Here is a 19455-nt window from a genome sequence, read left to right on the forward strand (position 1 = left end):
TTTTGTTTGAAAGAAAAAATATTTTTTTTCTTACTATTTGAACAACACAAAAGTGTTCTTTTCAGCTGATTAAGAGAGGGTTTTTTTTTTGCAGGAAGAAGGTCATGTAATTCTTTCATTATTATAAGTTTTTTAAGTCTATACCACTTATTTATGTGTTCATGTGTCTTTTAGTGGTTCATGTTGAAGACTAGTAGCAAGCAGGGGCAGGATCAATTAAAACAAGACTATTTAAGCATTTGATTTTAAAGGCTGGAGGTTTAGAAGATGACCTAAGCAGCTGGGGTGAGGCCTGTGGGTCTGCTCTTCATGTATTATGGTGGATCTACTTCTAAAGCCACAAAATTTTCTACAGGTATAGCAAGAACTCACACAAACTCTCCAACATACTTGTAATTATATTCATGCTTCACATCAAATGAGTCTTTCCTTCAGTATAGTATATGTATCTAGCACCTAAAAATCATTATGTAAGACTTAATCTCAGATTCATTACTTCACAGATATGTAAAATGTATGTTGCATCATTTATTCATTGGCCATTAGAAATACATAAAATAGCTGAGAGCTGTTAAAAAATGTGGCACTCATTCTTCTGAGACTTATGTATTACTATTTCCATCACAGCAATTACAGCAGGTGCCAAATGGCACCTATTTCTTTTTGATAAATGGTATCTTATGCAGTATTTAAGGAAGTACTGTGTCGGCTCACCCTAAACATTTTTAAAGAGGTGACAATCAGCTAAAACTGGAGGCTGCCACTGCAGCACTGTGCAGCACTTGCTAAGCGAGCTAAATGCCTCATTTCAAAGAGAAGTCTCTCTCACATCGAAGGTCACAAAATTCCTATGCCATTTCTATGTTTCACTTTTGCACTTTTCCCTGAATCCTTACCTTGGCAATATTTCCTTTCGCAATGAGCGCACATAAGTGCCGCGGTTTTGTCCTCCTCCTATCTGACTTTGGAGATCACAGTGGGTATCTGGACCTTAAGCTCATACACTGCAAATCATGAATGTTTTAACTTCTGCCATCTGTTTACAAGCAACCTGGAGATACATCAGAAACACACCTGGTGTTTCTAATTTTAGTAAAATCCTCCACTGAGTCTGGAGGCTTGATCCTGAGCTAGCAAGCATCACATTAACTCCATTGATTTAAATGAACAATACAAATCTATAACAGCCATGTCTTTGTCTTCAAAAAAATCTCAAGACTCCTTGGGACCTCACATGCTTTATACGGAAAAATGGATAAACACAGGACCAAGCTTTGTCTCAAAGCTGAGCCTTCTTAGGTAAACAATAAAAATGGCTTGGTTGTATATGGCTACATTTTGCTCTACAACTGGAAAAATATGCATTAACCAGAAATTATTGGCATTTGCTAAGGCTATTAACTTAATATTTTATGACAGCAAAATACACGTTTTTATTTCCACATGGAAGAATCACCAGAACAGGACTGACAACAGCTTGGGTACTGTGGGCTCACATGGCTGGTTTGGAAGACAGACCAGTTGTGTTCAGAGCAAGGGAGGCCTCTTGGACCTTTTCTGGGTGCCGTGACCTGGAGCAACCTCTGTCCTGGTGGATGTCAAAATTCAGTGACAGTCTTCAAAACACCAGAACAAAGGCAGCAATATGAGCCATCTTTTAGGTTTTAAAAGTTGTCTGGGCTCAACCATCATTGTTATGCTTGTAGACAGAGTGTACAAGCTGAAGAAATTGTGCCGATAGTATCTTCAAAGGTGGTTTTGCCACTCTGTGTAGTACCTCTCTCTCTCCAAGAGAAGTTGGACTTTTCTCATTCACGTCTACAGATAACAGAGCTGTTCTTGTTCTTCTTTGAAAATAGCTTCTGTGTGTCTCAATCCTGCTGCCTAAGCACACTGGCTCATGGGAGCCAAAAGGAAAGGGACTTTAGGAATGAGAAACTTTATAACAATGGTCATGAATTAATTCCCAGTTCCATACAATTAGTGGGGGCATGCTGGAGTCATGCTCAATAGTGCTGCTTAGACATCAAGCAGCCACACCATGTATTCAAGGGGGAAAAACAAGGTGTGACCCAAGATGCTGGAAAGACTTAGGTGGTGTGGTGAGCTTTGCAGGGAGATTAATTAGCCTGGGTTTAGTGCTGGGTTGATGCAGCTCTGCTGCTTCCATTTCTGAAGCTAGTGTCTGCTGGAATTTGAGCTGTGTTATATGTACAGAGCAACTCACTCAGGATAGCCAGGTATCTTTCACACAGCACTTTATCTCATGGAATACAAACTCAGAGAGCTGCCATGAAGATAACAGACACTCAAGTGGGAATAGTCGGACAAAATCACAAAATACTCACTGGATCTATTAAAAAAAGAAAAGCTCTCATATCAGCTAATCTGTTAATCATGCAGCAAGATGGCAAATGCTAAACTATGGGGGGTTAAGAGAAAGAATTCTTTACTTTCTCAAGCCTACCTGTCCCATCCTTTTAGCAAAATCAAGCCAACAGATGAATAAGAATGTATCACCAGAGAGAGGATCTGCAAGAAATATTCTAAACCAGAAGAAAAGACATTTGGCCACAGCAGCAAAGAGGCAGTTGACACACTCAGCAGAATTTCTGAGCTTATGAATAAAGATGACAGCTGAGAACCGAGCCAAAACTCAGAGTAAAAACTACACAGAAATTTTCACACCTCTAACGAAGCCAGGGAATTTCTGGCTCTGCATCTTTTGTGCTTTAAATATGACATTTTTGGCATTTTGCCTCTTTGTGTGTGTACATGTTTTAGTAGTGTAAAGAGATCCTAACTCTAAAGAACCTTTTATTCTGCTTTTTTTCCAATTAATTACCCTACTAACAATCTCTGAAGTCAGAGCCACATGAGCATCAGAGAGTTAGACAGTTATCTCAAGATAAATAAAAATACAATTAGACCAGAGTGGGTTTTTTTTTTTTCTCTCCCTGAACAGTGTCCTGCCACCCCCATGTTATCCTTTTTGTCTTCAATTCCATTTTGGGCATGCTGACACTCCTCCATATTTGTTTCTGGAGGTACTTTAGAGCTAAGCCATAAGTGAAGTCTAAGTCACTTCTCACCAGGCCCATAAATTTGTCAGATAGGAAAACGCCAAAATTATGTGTAAAATTACTCCATCAATTCCTGTTGCCTTACAAAATATCTTGGCAGGCTAATTTTATTTTCCTTAGACCATCTTGCAACAAGTTTGCAGGAAATATCATGTTGGACAGATTTACTGTCCAAGAGTTTTTTTGTGCAACACTTACAACAATTTAACTTGTAATTAAGAATGGATGGAAAAAAGTTACATGCAAGTGTTTGTAAATGGTTACAAGGCGCCTTGCTCAGGGGCCCTGGCCTAGGTCTGGAGAAGGAGACGGAATTATCCTCACCAAGTTTGCAAGGCCTGTGGGGGGACGCAGCTGATATGCTCAAGGGCAGGGCTGCATTCAGAGGGAGCTAGATGGGAGAAATGAACTGACAGTAAACTTCATGAAATTCAGTCAGCACACCTGCCCTGTGTCTGGGACAGACTGACACCCAACAGGAAACAGGCTGGGACTGCCTGTGGAGCAGGGACTGAGGTCCTGGGGCACACCTGGTTGAACCTGAGCCCGCAGGATCCTGGCAGGGATGAAGGCTGAGTGCCCTGGGCTGTGTCAGGAGGAACACAGCCAGCAGATGGGGGAAGCAGTTATTCCTTTTTGCTAAGCATTTGTTTGGCTGTCTCTGGAATACTGGGTTCATCTCTGGGCCACCGAGTACATGAAGGTTCTCAATAAACTGCAGTTCAGCAGAGAGTCCCTGAGGTGGCTGAGGCTAAAGCACTTCTCTAGTGAGGAGAGGCTGAGGGAGTGGGGCTGGCTCTATCTGGAGGTGGGATGGCTTCAGGAACCTGCTGCTCTCCAGGACCTACAGAGGCTCAGGCTCTTTGCTGAGGTGAACAGTGGCAGAATAAGAAACAGCAACCATAAATCAGAATGAACTGATTTTTCTTGCATATAAAAAAAATGTCAGTTTCCATGAAGATAATTAAGCAGTAGAGAAGGATATTTATCTATTCTGTGAGATAAGTATCTGGCAGTACAGTGGATGTAGGCTTGCAAGGGGGATATGTGGTGTCCATAGAGTACGTGCTGGATACAGAATTAACATCTCAACACACACTGCTGATTTCCAGAGTCAGCCAGAACTCTACCCGGGGTGTTCCCTGCACCAGAACTCCCCAACAAGCTCAGACCTCAGAGACACAGATGGGTCCTATCTGATGCTATTCTTATCAATTGTGTAAGCCAGGAGATACAGCAGCAACATGCAAATGGAAAACCTTTGTTGTAGCTACCAATACTTTCCAAACTATAGTTTGAACCATTGACATTCAAAACATAAAAGACCGATTTCAGTGTGTGAGTAGCTCAGTTAACTTCGAGGAAATTATGGTGACCTACCCAGAGATAAGTTTTCCTCTAACCATGAATGCAGTTAACGTAAACAGCCATAGAAAAATGTGTAGGCCATTGATTTTGTAGATTATTTTACATGTAAACTAACTTCACCTTCTGGATTTAATGAGTGTTGATTCAATTTTATGGACTGTTATTTCTTCAGTGGCCCTGACTCACATAAAAATCTCATAAGGAAAGAGTTTTGAGGTTCCAGGTGGTAAAAATTAGCTCTATCTTCATTCTTCACCTGCTTTTCCCTTTGTTAGGATCATGTACTTTATTGTGGTTTAATCAAAAAAGTGAAATACTATTTGATAGTTATGATTTAAATAACAAAGAGCTTGTAGGTTTGGATGTAGTAACCAGGACTGTCTCTGAAAGCAGAGGTTTGAGGAAATTGATTTGCTATATTCACTAAGGCTGAGCATTCTAGTTCTTATAGTTATTTAGACTAAATAAAAAAATTAATTTAGACTAAAATAAAAAAAATTGGAAAATTTGAGCCTTGTTTTCCTCATCAGAGTTTCACCTATTTTTTTGTCTAAGATATACATACTAAGTGGTCTGGACTATTGGCAACTCTTAGCTACTGGTCTCTGCAATCTCCAAACCCTCAGATATAAAAATATTTTTTTTCTCAATTATGTTGAAGTTAAACAACATTCTGAAACACTTGTACTTTTCCAAGTGTTGACTGTAAGGCAGAGAACAAGTGAAAGGTAAGAAGAGGGACCTGAGTATTCTCCCTCAGACAAGAACATAGCCTCTCTGGTTACTCTTCCCACTGAAAAAGACCTCTAGAAGATAAGGCAGGGATGCTCAACTATGAGCCAGGAATGTGGAGTGGGAGGTAGGCACTGAACATGGTATTCTTTAAGTGAGCAAACACTTCTTAAAGAAACCAAACTACCTATGTGTGGTGTAAAATTCCCTTTGTAACTCGGCTAGAATGCTTATGTTAAATGGAAATCCATAAAATATGAAAAAAAAAAAGAACATAAAACCAGAACCACTGAAAGGAGCCTTTCCTCCACTTAGTCAAAGCAATGCTGATGTTTGAGAAACTAAAAACTCTTCTTCTCAGGGCTTTTCTAACGTGCTATTGTTTGCTGCAAACAAGGTAGAGCAATATAGCTCTACAGGATGCTGCTTGCTAATTGAAGAACCCACAAAACTTTTGTGCCTTTTTTTTGTTTCTAAAAGTATTCCCAGAGATAAAGAGCTTGTTCCTGCCTCTATGCTGCACTATTCATGAGACGCGCTTTGCAAAAAGCTTAACAGAGAAGTTCAGTTTCACTTGTGGCCAAGTAATTAAGGAAAAAAATTACTCTTTTGCACAGAAAACAAAATAACAAAGCAGTGAATTCCTGTAGTTATTTCAGAATGCATTTGTTCCTGTCTGTCACTGCCTATGATAAGGCAATGGAACCTGAGATTTTTGACTAACTTGGTGCTGCAGCCACTTGTGTCAGTCACTTTGCTAAAGAGCCGAGGTGGATGTTCAGACACAGTAGTGATCAGCATGCAGCACAGAACCAGCTTGCCCACAACCATGTCCTCCTAATATTCATGCCCAAGAATGGTCAGAATCAACAATGATTTATTTACATTAAGATAAGAGCAAGAAAGATCCACTCTGTAAGTACCATTCAAAGTAAGTTATGGCCAGAGGTCTGATAGTTTGGAAAAAGAAGCTGTTTCAATAAACTGTTCCTTTTCTTTGAAGTTAGGCTATACTATTCTTGCCTTTGTTAGAGCTAAAGAAGGAATATACAGCATTTCTTCACTGGCTGTGAAGTATTTGCAATAAATAACAATTTTAAGCTTTCTCCAAGCACACACATTCAAAAAATTCTGGCCTGTTCTTTTTTTTTCCTGAAACACCCTGAAGTCCACAGATTTTACATTGTACTGCTGATGGAAATTACGCCTTCCTTTTCTGTGATCCAACCATTTCCTTTCTCTCTGGGCTGGTGCATGTGCACAATCCATAAACATAAATAGATAAATATAACTAAATATATATACACACAAACACAAATTTATATAGATATATAAAAAGACTTATCCCCAGTTAGGGACATGAATAGCATAAAAATTATTTATGTAGCCTGTTCGTTTCCTTGTTAGGATTTGCTTAGGAACATGGTAGGTTATAAAAAAACCTGGATGAAGTAGGTTTGGGTTTTCCTTTGAATACAAATGAAAATTATTATTTACACGCTGCACATTGGTTCTTAAATTCTGTTAAAAAGCTGAGTCATCTACTTAAAGGCAAAATTCTGGTGAGGAAGATTAATTGCTTTTCAGAGAACCCCCCCACATCCCTACTTAGTGGGAGCTGTGTTCATTGCAGGTGGAATTCTTGACTTTATCATTACCATTGACTTGACTGAAACAACTTAGAATTCATGAGCTGAAGACTGACTAAGGAATTAGACCAGTATTTATTCCCATTCTCAGGAAGGGTCTGATCCTGGTTTACAGGAGACTTCTCTGATTGACCTGGAAAGATCTCCAAATTGACAGGGTGATTAATAACAATAGCATGGTGATGTTCCAGTCTGTTTCATTAAAATGGATCCTGAAATTTTTGTCATAGGGATAGTGTTCCTTGTTTCATCTCTGTCCTAATACAGGTCTCCTGATCATTTAGTAGCTGAAGAAACAAGCAGAAGGTAAAGGCCACCAGGCCTTCTGCTGGTATACACCATTGCAGCTCCACTGAAGGGCAATGGAGTTTCAGCAGTTCATACCAGCTGAAGCTCTTCTGCTGAACCATTTCTTGTAAACTTGAAGGAAAGGCAGAGCCCATATACCACAGAGCAGGCTCAGAATCTTTGAGCTGCTTTTTCTTTGTACCCAGGGGATGTGCAGGTACTCAGGGGAAAGTGCGAAAAGAGAAAAGAAGCCAATAGCCAAATGGATGATTGTGCTGAAGGAAGAAAGAGCTGTGAAAAATTGAGTTATAAAGAAATAACATATTGGGCAGTTGGGGTGAGAGGAAGCCTGTGATGTTTGGTCCCTAAGTAAAGTTAATTAATAGCTGAAAAATGTGAAACAGGATGCAAAAAACAACACGTGGCAAATACCAGTGAGGCAACTAAAGCCATTTAGAGCACTTCCTATCAAAATTCAAACACATGCAAAGATAGAGCTGCAGCAACTCATTTAAGAACACATGGCTGATCTTCGTAAGTTTTGGTTTACTCCTACTGGAAATTACCAAAGTGCTTTTTTGCACAAAAGCAACTTGAAAGGTCTGTGACTGTGAATATTTTACTCAGCTTGAAAACATTCTGAAACCTGTCAGTTGCAGGGAAGGTGCAAGTTTCACATCGCTCCAAACCTCACTCGCTGAGCTCTACAGCTGTAAGTTATTTTCTCACAGAGGCCAGTGCTGCTTCTGTGGAGGGACGCAGAGAATTTCACTGCCATCCACTTTGTCAGGATCTACATAACATCATCTGTTGGGGTTTCCCAGGATTATTGAGCGCCCTGCTTCCCTAGGTATCTTTCATATTTGCATGCAGCTATGCTGCTTGGGAACCCTCCACAAATGTAGTGGTGTGAGTGTGCACTTGTGTGTTTGCCAATATATCTGGCACCGACAGAATGCATCTGTCTCAAAGAAACTACAGGATATCTACTCTGACAGCATTCCAGTAATGACATTCTACTGAGGCAGACATATCTATGGAACAATCATGCATTTGTCTGGCTTTTTGAATCTGAAATGCTAACTTGAATTGGAAAGGGCAAGGCCCTTTCAGAGCACTCATGAAGCAGTTGGGAGTAGGAGATCTAGAAGACTTAAGGTTTTTTCTATCTTGTTCTTTGGAGCCTAAATATGCAAGAACAGAGCGTAGCCCTGAGGGAGGCTTTGCTCATGCCTAAGCCTCTGACCTCAAAATGGAAAACTTGGAGTCAACTAAGTCTCCCTGACAACAAAGAGGGGGGGAAAATGGAATTGGCACACCACATTATTAATTTATTTGCATTACAATTTCATTCTCAAATGGGGAATAAACTGAATTAACAAAGAGTGATAAAGAAGTGATCTCTTGTCTACTACAAAAAACATATACGTGTGTGTGTGTGTTTACATGTATATATATATTTCCATGGAATGGAGAGACAAAGTCTGCTTGCCCTTGGGGGCATGGCAGGCAATGTTGGGTGTGCCAGGGCAGGAAACAGCACTTATCTTATCCTGTGACATTTTGGGGTCCTCTTTAAGCCAGGAAATGCCACCATGACCTGCAGCAGATAAGATAAAGAACTCTAAAGAGGGCTCTAAAGAGTCTTTATGAGTAATCAGAGACTTTATGAGAAATCAGTTGTTCAAATAACTGCTTATATTCTGTGTATTCAGAGAAACTAGTACTAATTTCCCCACTTGTTTCTTACATGCCAGTGACACCACTGGCATTTTCTCAGAGATATCTCAAGATCTGAAATCTGCCTTGAATTTTGGAAAAAAACCCCCAACAGGAATGCTTGGCAACTTGAAGAATCTGTAATCAAAATCCCTCTCTGTCTTCTCTAGTTCAGTTTCCCTACCTGGTAAAAGGAAGAGTTAAAGTGAAAGGAAATGGAGTATGACATCAGACCTGAGGCCAAGTCCTTAATTTGTTTTTTTGCTGAGGCTGAACTCAAGGAAGTCAACTGGATCCTTGCCTGAGTAAGTAATGAGCAGAAATTAAGGAAGAGCTTAAAGACTGGGTCTTTGATGATTAGGTCAATGCCTTCCTTGTAATCCCAAGTGACCAAAAGAGCACAGAGGAAAAAAAAAGAAAACTACCCCCTAGCACTTCCCATTTCTAGCTCAGGATGGAGGACTTCGGTGCTCATTGAATTGGGATTCTACAAGAGAACTGATAAAACTCCATGGAAATGAGAAAAACACTGGGGCTGGGCAGTTGCAGCCAGGTGGCTGCAAAGTTAAAATAGAGCCATTTACAATTTTGACAGATTCCTCTCTTCAAAACTGTGAAGCACAAGGCTGTACGCATACATCTCCTCTACCATGCTGAGCACACCACAGGATTCCAAATCAGACTGGAGATACATTCTGCAAAGGGACTGTCCAAGGATGTAATGCAAGTGCCTATATCACCTACCTCAGTGAATTCAATGCCTGACTCATTAAGTCCAAGGACTGTGTTTCATTCAAAGCTTTCATTGAAACTATTGTACACTATGCAATCACAATAAAACAGAGGACTGCTTTTACTGACAGGTATAGGACCTGTGCAAAGCAGATTGGTTCTACTAACACAAAATATCATGGCAAAGTTCTCCCAGAAAGAGAATAATAATGTTCCAAAAAGTAATCAATATGTGACCCTGCTCAGTCTCCACAGAACTGCAGGCACCGTTTTTCTTGGATCTAAATGTTATGGCCAAATTTTGTATTGAGTCATTACTCAGGCAGTCTTATTGACTCCAATGGAATTGTACCAATCCAAATCAACCCTAGCTGTCCAACATCCTTCCCTTGACTCCTAACCCTTTGCAGTCCTGTTCTTCCCACCTCACAAAGCTTGCCTTGAGATAATTCAATGGCAGGAGTACAAATGCAATACTGCAGAACTGACCAATTTTATGTATTCATAGCCATAGCAGCCAGAGAGAGTCAGTAATCCTGGAATCATCTGATTAGACAACACATAAAGCTAAATTTAATTCCATTGTTTTGCTGCCTGTGACAGTAGTGGCAAAATAAACTTATTAGTAATCTCCTTCTTTATTGCTCTCACTGTAAATAAGTGTTTTTAGTGGATTAGCTAAGGATGTAGATTTCATATTATAAAAGGTTCTTATTGCTGTATAAACTGTGGGTGTAAATTAAGGTGTAAGAGGCAACAGATATATAACCAAAAGTGCTCAGGGTGTAAGTTCTTCAAAGGGCTTGCTTGAGGACTCAGATCACAGCATCAGTGAGGGGGATTTATATTTATACTGTTGATCTGAAACAAAGAAGATCATTCTAAATAGGAGAGAACTTAAGCAGATTCAATAAACATTGTGCAAATATGTATACAGTTCTACTTCACCCCATTTCCTCCCATGCACATCACTTATTTGCATTTATTAGATTACACTTAGGAAGAAAATGTTCAGTTGCTCAGGATTAAGCTCACAGGGAACAGAAATTGCTGAGGTAAGTACTCAATGGTTTGGCTGGCTCCAGCACTCAGGAGGCAGCTGGTGGGCATCCTCACTGCAGATTGTGTCAGGAGCTGTGTGGGACTCGGCACAGTGTGAAGGGGACCCCTGGTGCTGAGGGACTTTGTGTGCTGAGTGGCTGTCAGGGAGCTGCTTTTGCCTTGAGGACGATGGGAGTAAAGTCCTCTGGGATGCCTTTGCACACCATTGGCTGAGGCAGGCAAACAACTTGATAGGAGACAGGTCCAATCTGGGAACTCTGCCAGCAGGAGGAGGAGGCAGAGAAGAGTCTGTCTCTGACATCTGTAACTAAAGATGGTGTTCCTACAGTGCTCGTAGAGGATGGCTGGCATTACCACAGGGATCTTCTAAGAGAAAGTAAGACCTCAGCTTAATGAGGTTTAAAAGAAATGCTATTTACTATGTAACTCTTTGCATTTGAAAAAGACAGAGCCCTCTGCAGACATTAATGCTTTCTCCTGTTCCTCCCACAAGCATTTGACATATTTGTTTTGTGCCATGCTTTTAGGAGATGTCATCATAAATAATTTTCTCAGTAACAGTTTGCTTCTACCTCATGTAGCATATACATGCTATACATGTACCTGGAAGAGGACAAGCACCTAGAATATATGATCTGCCTTGCCAGCTGGCTGACTAAACATGGGGTCTACACCACATATGGCAGACAGACGGAAAGGATTTGGGAACAACAAAAGTCAGGGGGGGCAAAAAAAAGTGTATCCACTTGGCTTGTTTCCAGGTTACCAGCAATGAAGTGATGGTGTTCATATACTCATCCTTCATGTACCCAGCCATGTCTTTATTGCCCAGCTTTCAAACCTGGGCTGTGCTGTGACTTGCTGCAGGAACCAGTGTCTCTTTACAGGAAAGCAGTGTGTGCATATGTGAGTGTATGTACAGAGGAGAACACAATGTCCATGATGCATTCGAGAACCACACAAGCTGTAAGCAGTGCATTAGCACAAATGAGTTCAGCTTAGGACATACTTCAGGCTAGGTTAGAATAAGAAAAAGCTTTTGGTGCAAACACTTTGGTTTTAAAAGCTCTACAGTCACTCTCTGAGACTACTCCCCTTGCCGTTTACACTTTCGTGGCAGATATATTTGCTGTTTTCACCTATGTGTTCATTACCCAAGTGAGAAGAGCAGGCTGAAAAGCACACTAATAATGAAAGTACAAGGGTATTTCTTACAAGAAAAGTGATCTTAGGTAAAGGGAAGAGATAGATGTTTCCCTGCTCAAGCCAGGAACACAGATACAGACCTCAATGTAACTGCAGATTCTGATACCAGATTCATTACATGCTGGACGTTTATTTTGTACAAGAGAACATAATTCTGAGAACCTCTCCAACAGACAGTTCTGTAAAATTCAAATTTTAAGGGCAAACAGAAATAAAAGGTCAGAAACAAGATCTTCCCTGCTACGTATGAGTTGATTTTAATTACAGAATCTCAAGTGTTAAAATTACTGCATACTGGGTGGAATCTGGCAGCCTCATGCAAAGAAAGCTAACAGTAGACAAAAGACAGACAAATAGCGTGTTAAAACCCCTCTAAAATAGCCTGCTATTATACGTCAATATTTTCTGAAGCTGTCAGATAAACAATTTTAGGTTATCTGCAGAGTCTGCCATGGTGGTATGGCAGATGTGTTTAACCACAGCACTCATCAGCTGGGGCTCAGCAGAGTACCCAGCTGCAAAGCCCAGAGCAGGCTGAAGTGGAAAAGGGTCTGGCATAGCCTGTCATCACCTACCTGGCAAATCACAGATAAGCAAGCCACCATTTGTAGGCTACAGTAGGTAAACTGCCAGCTTCCAAAGTCCTTGGGTGCTACTGCGGGCTCTCGGAGAGGCAGGCAAAAATCAAAGTACATAGGGAAATGCTGCAGTGAGATTGTGAGACATTAATTGAGAAGTCTGAATCCTAAGATTTTTATCCCAAGACCATATAACCCACCCTGCATCCAGGAGCAGAGCACAGCACAATTTAAAGTTGCCTTAAGAAACCAACCAACCAGACAAAAATAAATCCCAGATTATATTAAAAGTAGCAATTTTGTTTTAAGAAGCCTCCTTCAGTTATTTCAACCTTCATTTTGGTTTCAACTGTTATTAAAATCTTTAAAATTCTGCATCAGTCCTTTAATCTTGTGGAACCAAATTTTTGTTCTGTGAGGAAACGGGAATGTAGGTTCAACAAAAAAGCAGAAACTCAGTGAAGAGCAGGAGTAGTTTAAGTATTTCAAAAAGATGTGCCCCCTAAAAAAAAAAAAAAATAATTTGAGTGGAAGTGTGCAACTTATAAAGAAATCCTATAGTACTTTAAACTGGAAGCATTCAAACTGTTGAAAAATAACATTGCAGGGCTGAAGAAATGAATCAAAGTTCGTTGGCCAGATTCTGCTCTCGAAAAGAACAACTAAGATCAGAATCTCTCCCAATTGCTATCTGTTTTCCTATTTTATAATTAAATCTTGTAATCTTTCCTCAGACAAAAATCATCCTCTGGGATTGCTGGCATTTTTTAGGACTTCAAAAACTTGGCACACAGTGTTCTCAGGAGGAAAATCTTTAAGAGTTAAAAGCATACAGCTGAACTGCAAAGAACTGTCCAGAAGTGGCACGACCTCATCCCCTAGCAACAGAAATCAATAACAACAAAGATAATATAATTACACCACAGAAAGGATCCAGAGGGCAGATTATGTCAAGTATTATGTTGTTAAGAAAGAATGACATGTGAAACAGACAGTGTGTTTTAAACACGGATGAAAATACAGAAAATGTGCAAGGTCGATAGAGAAAAGTGAAATACGAACACAGAATAAATTAGCCTGCAAACTCTTAAAAGGGAAAGAAAATTATTCCTGTTCCTGCTTTCACTGTTTTATTTATTCAGTACACAGAATCAGATTCCCAGGGGAGCAGAGAAAGGCATTTCATTTCACAAGAAGCATAGTGGCACAGGGAAAATAGATGACCCTATGATGACAGCCTTGTTCTGGAGCTCTGGAGACCCAGTTCATTTCCTGTTTTGGTACAGATGGTCCATACTACTCTGACAAATCGTGGGCTTCCTGTTCCTCTGTCTCCCCTTTGGAAAAGAGTGCCAGTAGAAGTATAAGGATTCAGAGCTGAGATGGAACAGATACCGCTGTAGTCTGGGGATGACATGGAATTACCGACAACAGGAGGATTCCTGTCTGCATTGGCATGGAACACGTTTATCTCTTGAGCAATGCACTTCACTTTTGCTATTCAGGTTGCTCACATGCTTAGAGGAGGCAGGACACAGTGCCTGGGCAGCTTCCACTTCTCTGCAATACTTGGAGCTCCAGCACCACCCTCCTGCCTGCACAAAGGTCACTTGAAAATGTGTTCCCTGATGCAAATCCCTGCCAGTGCTTTCATACACACTAGGTAATGCAGGATAACTTTTCAAGGACAATCTCTTTTTAAGCAAAATTGACCAGTACCAATAAAAGCCTATATGCCTACTGCTTTACATAAGGCAGAAATGTACTATCACCTGATCCCCCTCCCACAGTTTTGCCTATTTCTTCCCTATACCACTGCCGTGTGAACTTAGCTTTCTACTACTGAAGTGACCCTGCCCTTTTCAGCTATGTTCAAGACATTTGCTGAAATTAAACTACTTAAACTAACAGAAAGTCCAAACAAACAAGTGCAAAAGGAACATCAGAGGTTAGTAGTGGTGTCTTGTTATGATTTCTACGTACTGATATGTGGACTAAGCTACGGCTCGGTGAACTCAGCTTCTAAGTGTTCAAGGAGCTCAAAAGCAGAAAAAAGTTGAGATGTTTGTAGTAATTTTTGAGGGCATGAAGACGTGCTTTAGGGGTATGATTTTCACTTATTGCATTTCTGGCATCAGTGAAAGAACCTTCTGAATGACAAATATGTGCTCATGAACACTCTTAGTACAGCCAGTAATAATAAAAAGCCCCAACTAGAAAGACACAGGAGCGAGTATTAGAATCTATGTGAGGTGTAACTCACACTATGTTTTTTTTCTCTTAAACACACTTTATTTTACCTGTTTTCATTGCCATCCTTGTGGCACCTGATGTGGTCAACCTTAATACCTCTGCATCAGATTTTAAATTGATGGTGTTCATATGTCACACACGGAGGACACATAAGCAGAGCAACACCTAAGCACAGAGATTACATCTACAGCAATAAATGCAGCAGGGCCAGGAACAGTCCTGGACAGTCTGTCTCAGTCATCCATGCTGTTAACTTGTAGTGTTTCCAGGCACGGTTTTGGCCCAAGGCTGATAGCCCATCCTGAAAAAGTCCTGGGCCCTGTTCAGAAGCTGACACTGGCCAGGGAATATTCCCAATGGCAGTTTGGATGCAGACACATGATTTGGAGAATCAGAGAATTTAACAGTACAGACAGGCTCTTCCATGCTATTTGATCTCAAAGCAAATCCTGGAGACATTTAACTTACTCATATATACATTATCTGTGATTATTTGTGCCTTCAAGTGTTACTATTCAAAAGTCTTTCTAATTATTTTTGAATTAAAAAGGTTTGAACTAATTATTAGAGACAATTGCTTCCTGTCTTCAATCTGTGCAGAGTCCTACTGCATTTTCTAAACCTTTGCAGGCAAGACCCAAAACTGGGCACCTATCCAGGTCTGCTTTGCTGTAGTACCCATCTTTTTAGATCTCTTTTATGAGTAGAAGTAGCTGATAACAGACCAATTATGGTCATTATTCCTGTCATAAGATGTAAAACTCAGCACAGATGGTATCTTATTCAACCTTAACATGATGCAAACAAAAGAACTATTTTAACACACTGTATAAAATCAGGAGACTTTCCACACTCTTTCCCAGGAGTGCCTGAGAACTGATGATTTAGCTGTCTTGGCACCTACCCTATACCCACCAGCCAAACTAGACTATTTTTCCTTCAGAACAATATGTTTTGCAGATATTACTAAATCCTGTTTTTTCCCCCAGCTTCATATGGAACTGTGTTAATCACAGCTCAGTGGATGGGAGAATCAGCACAGTGGATGCAGTTTCATAAGCCTTTTTCACAGCCTGCACACTCAGTCTCCTCTAATACTGGCTGTTACAGTTCTCCCATCTGAGCTGCTGCTCAACTCAACTTCTTTTCCTTTGTATCACCCAGCTCATCTTTTCTAAACCCTAAAAAGGTTTATTGAAGACTAATCAAGTCACTGATACTCCATGTGATAAAAATGAGCCAGAGCTTTCAACCAGGACTCCCTGTAAGTTAATTTGAAGCAAGGTCATTATCTGCATTTATTAGCAATTTCTGAGGTGAGAAATACTTCTGAAGGTTGAGGTTAAAAAAATTAAGCTGAAATGAGTTAATTTTTTTTTTTTTCTGTCTGGTAACCTTAAAATCTGCAGGGACACTGAGGTTGTTTCTATAGTTCAATTTACTGGTGTGTATTCATGTGAAGTAAGAAGATTTTCCACATGAACTAAAAATATTTTGATTTTTTTGTGACAAATACTGTGTTCAAAAAAAGTCTGATGATAGGGCAATTTAACACAGAACAACACAGAAGTAAATGGTAAGCAGGTAGAAAGTATAGTCAATACTAAAAGAATGCACACATCATGTCCCAGTAATAAAGAGTGTACATAGACAATCCTGTCAGTGGTGACATTCGTGAGTATTCTGTGTTGTGTATGACATTGCCATTCCTCAAGGATACTGTAGTTATTTCATAGGTTGTTAAATAGTACATGACATCAGGGTGAAAAAACTGATTGGTCTGTTTGGAGCTCCATGGAGAAGAACAGAAAATCTTTGCCACTTTATAACTTAAACTTAAACTAAGTTTTAACTCTCTGTCAATGCTAATGCCTCTGAGTATCTGAATGCCAGCTGCCAAAATTAATTGGTTTGATATCTTTGTTTAGAACTCACTGTAAACAAAATAAATTAATTAATTTTTGGTCAACTCTTTTGAAAGGACCGCATTATTTAGGCAAGCCATGTATTTTATTGCCTCTAAAAACTCCTGGTTTGGCTCAGAACTATTTAAAAATGACACTGAGCAATGCTGAGTATATGTTTATATAAATGAGCATATTATTAGCCTTGATCCAATCAATCTTGCATTTCATTTGCTACAAGAAATGGCACCGGCATGGATTAAATACCACACACAAATCATTATAACTAAAAAGAATGTAAGTTATTGAAAGAAATTCCTCTCTAATTGGGGGAAACATTTGTCTGCTTCCCTGCCCTTAGCTTCTTTCACAGCTGGTCCACAAGAAGGCATGTTGCTGCTATTCTTGGTTCTGAATTCAGTAACATGTTCAGGATCTCATACTTTTATAAAGGAGTTAAGTAACCTATGGTCTCGTTGGATATAGACAACAATATTTTTGTGAGGATGTGTGAGACAGAAACACTGTAGCTTTAAGAGGTATGACTGAAAAAAATGCTAATAAATGGTCACTGATTTGGTGTACAGTAAATAGTGAAAGGGTTCATGTCTTGAGCTGACTGGAGAAGTCCTCGAGAAGAACAAACCCCTGTCAAATTCAGCGATTATAATGTTAACTTTCAAGTATTCCCTGATTTGCTGAATGTAATCTCAGGTTTCATGTTTATAGGTTTTTTTTCCCCCCAAGTTTAAAAAAAAAAAATCATGGAACTATAAGAACAGTAAAATAAAATAAAACTAAAAATTATACAATTTTATCCAAAAATTTCTGAGGAATGAAGGTGACACACATTTTCCCAAATTTTGTTAAAATAAAGGCAACAAAACCAAAAACCCTTGCAATCTTTCAGCAAATCTTATTGTTGTAAATGCGTGACTAGATTCTCCTAGAATGTGGTTGGATAAAACTACAAGAGAAAGTAACAAAGTGTTTGCAAAAAAGTAAAAGAAGAGGGGAGAAACAACAAAAGAAGAATCACAAAGGGTTTGAAAGGAAAAGTACCTTTATCCTGGTGTGGGAGATGAGAAGTTAAGCCTTACTAAGAGACTGACATTATTAATAAAAATACAATATTGGAAGAAAAAAAATACTGTAAGTTTATTTCAAATAAGGCCTTGACTTGCTTTAACTGATAATGCTGGAGGTGTTGCAAAGGGGTAATCTCTTCCCAAGTACATCTCCTAAAGAGCTCTCCATGAAAGCACAGAGCTGTGAAGGAGAGCAGCCTGCCATGCCCTCCACTTCTGCTGCTCAATGCCCTGAAGAAAGCAAGAGGAGTCAAATAAAAGTATACTTAAATTTGCCCTCAGCAGTGGCTTCTAGAAGACAGTTCCTATGCCCAAGGTGATGCAGAGGAGTAAAGGTATTGGAATTCAAAATAAAGGGCCTTCCCTTGCCCTTGCTGATCCATGTCTGCTTGAAGAAGTACATTAATTTTTAAATTAAACAGGAATAGGTTTGGAATATGTGTATACTTCGTTACAACTGTTTCTTCCTCACTGGGAAACCAAATAGAAAAGGCTTTCCCAGTTTTACCCGCTGACAGAATGGGCCTGTTGGAAGAACAGCTCTTCCTTGCCCCTTAAAATACAAAGGATGTGATTCTTGTCTGAAAATGAATAGCAGAAATAACTGCTGAAGATAGCGAAGCTCAGCAGTAGGGAAAATGAGAACCACATCCTAAATGTCAGCACAGTCCCTCCAGATTTTCTGTGCTGCTTGGCACTTAGACAACACTTTTTATCTGAGGAACTCAAAAGGCCAGTTCTTAGTTCAATTTTGCAATACCCCTCTGAGGCTGGTAAAATGCCCAGCTAAGGGAACTTGAATACAGAAAGGTTAAATAATTTATAGACAGTCAGACACAGTAAGTAGCAGAAACCAAAGGCCCAAATGCCCAGACCTGTGCTGTAAATGTAACAAGCAATAAACAAATTCAGGCCATTGTCAGTAGATTTGTGTATCTGTACCTTAATGGAATGCATTGACTATGTATCCTTTGGGGCTTAAATGCTCAGTAAATCAAACTGAGCTAAGGCTTGTTTTATGTAGATGTAGATTTCTAAAACAAATAGCAGCATTCACTCAGAGAAGTGGATCATAACTCATGGATAGGCTGTTGTTTTAGAAAGAATAATCAGCAAAATGCAGGAAGAAATTTTACAGTGTTTTCTAGTAGCAGTTATTATTCTTGCACCGTATTACATTTAATAGCAAAGTCCCTGCTGAAATTGCAATACTCCAAATGCTTAAAATGGTTCTTTGTGGAGGATAGGAATTATTACATTTAGTTTCCATGTGAAAAAACTGATGTCCACTTGGAAACTGGAAAAGAAGAAGAATCAGCTAAACCCAATTTGAGTTTTGAATATCTCAGGTAATGACAGTTGAAGGAAAATGGAACTAAAATGCTACCCCATTTAAGGATCATGATACAGTTATTTTCACAAAAACCTGGTGTAAAATCTGAACTTGTATTTCAGGACTTCTGGAATTCTAGACCAATATGTCACCCACAATAAACCCTGTTTTGTATAATTTTTTAAATTAGTGATATTCCAGAAGTATTCATATGAATATATAGGTCATCAATAATTTACAGTGATGGAAAATCTTAATTTTTTCTTTTATAGCTAATATATACTACAGAAACATACTTATTAAATTTTCAAGTGGCATGGAGTTAGGATGAATTGTGAGTATCCTGGAGGACAGGATTAGGATCCAAAGTGATCCTGCCAGTTGGAGAAATTACCTGAAAAACATAGGATGTAAGTCTAAGAGGATATACAGGTAAGTAAGTCTAATTAACTGCATAAAT

This window comes from Pseudopodoces humilis, chromosome 1 (genome assembly GCF_049639895.1).
Source record: "Pseudopodoces humilis isolate 2021_Gansu_Grassland_sample_001 chromosome 1, ASM4963989v1, whole genome shotgun sequence".
In the NCBI taxonomy this organism is placed as follows: Eukaryota; Metazoa; Chordata; class Aves; order Passeriformes; family Paridae; genus Pseudopodoces; species Pseudopodoces humilis.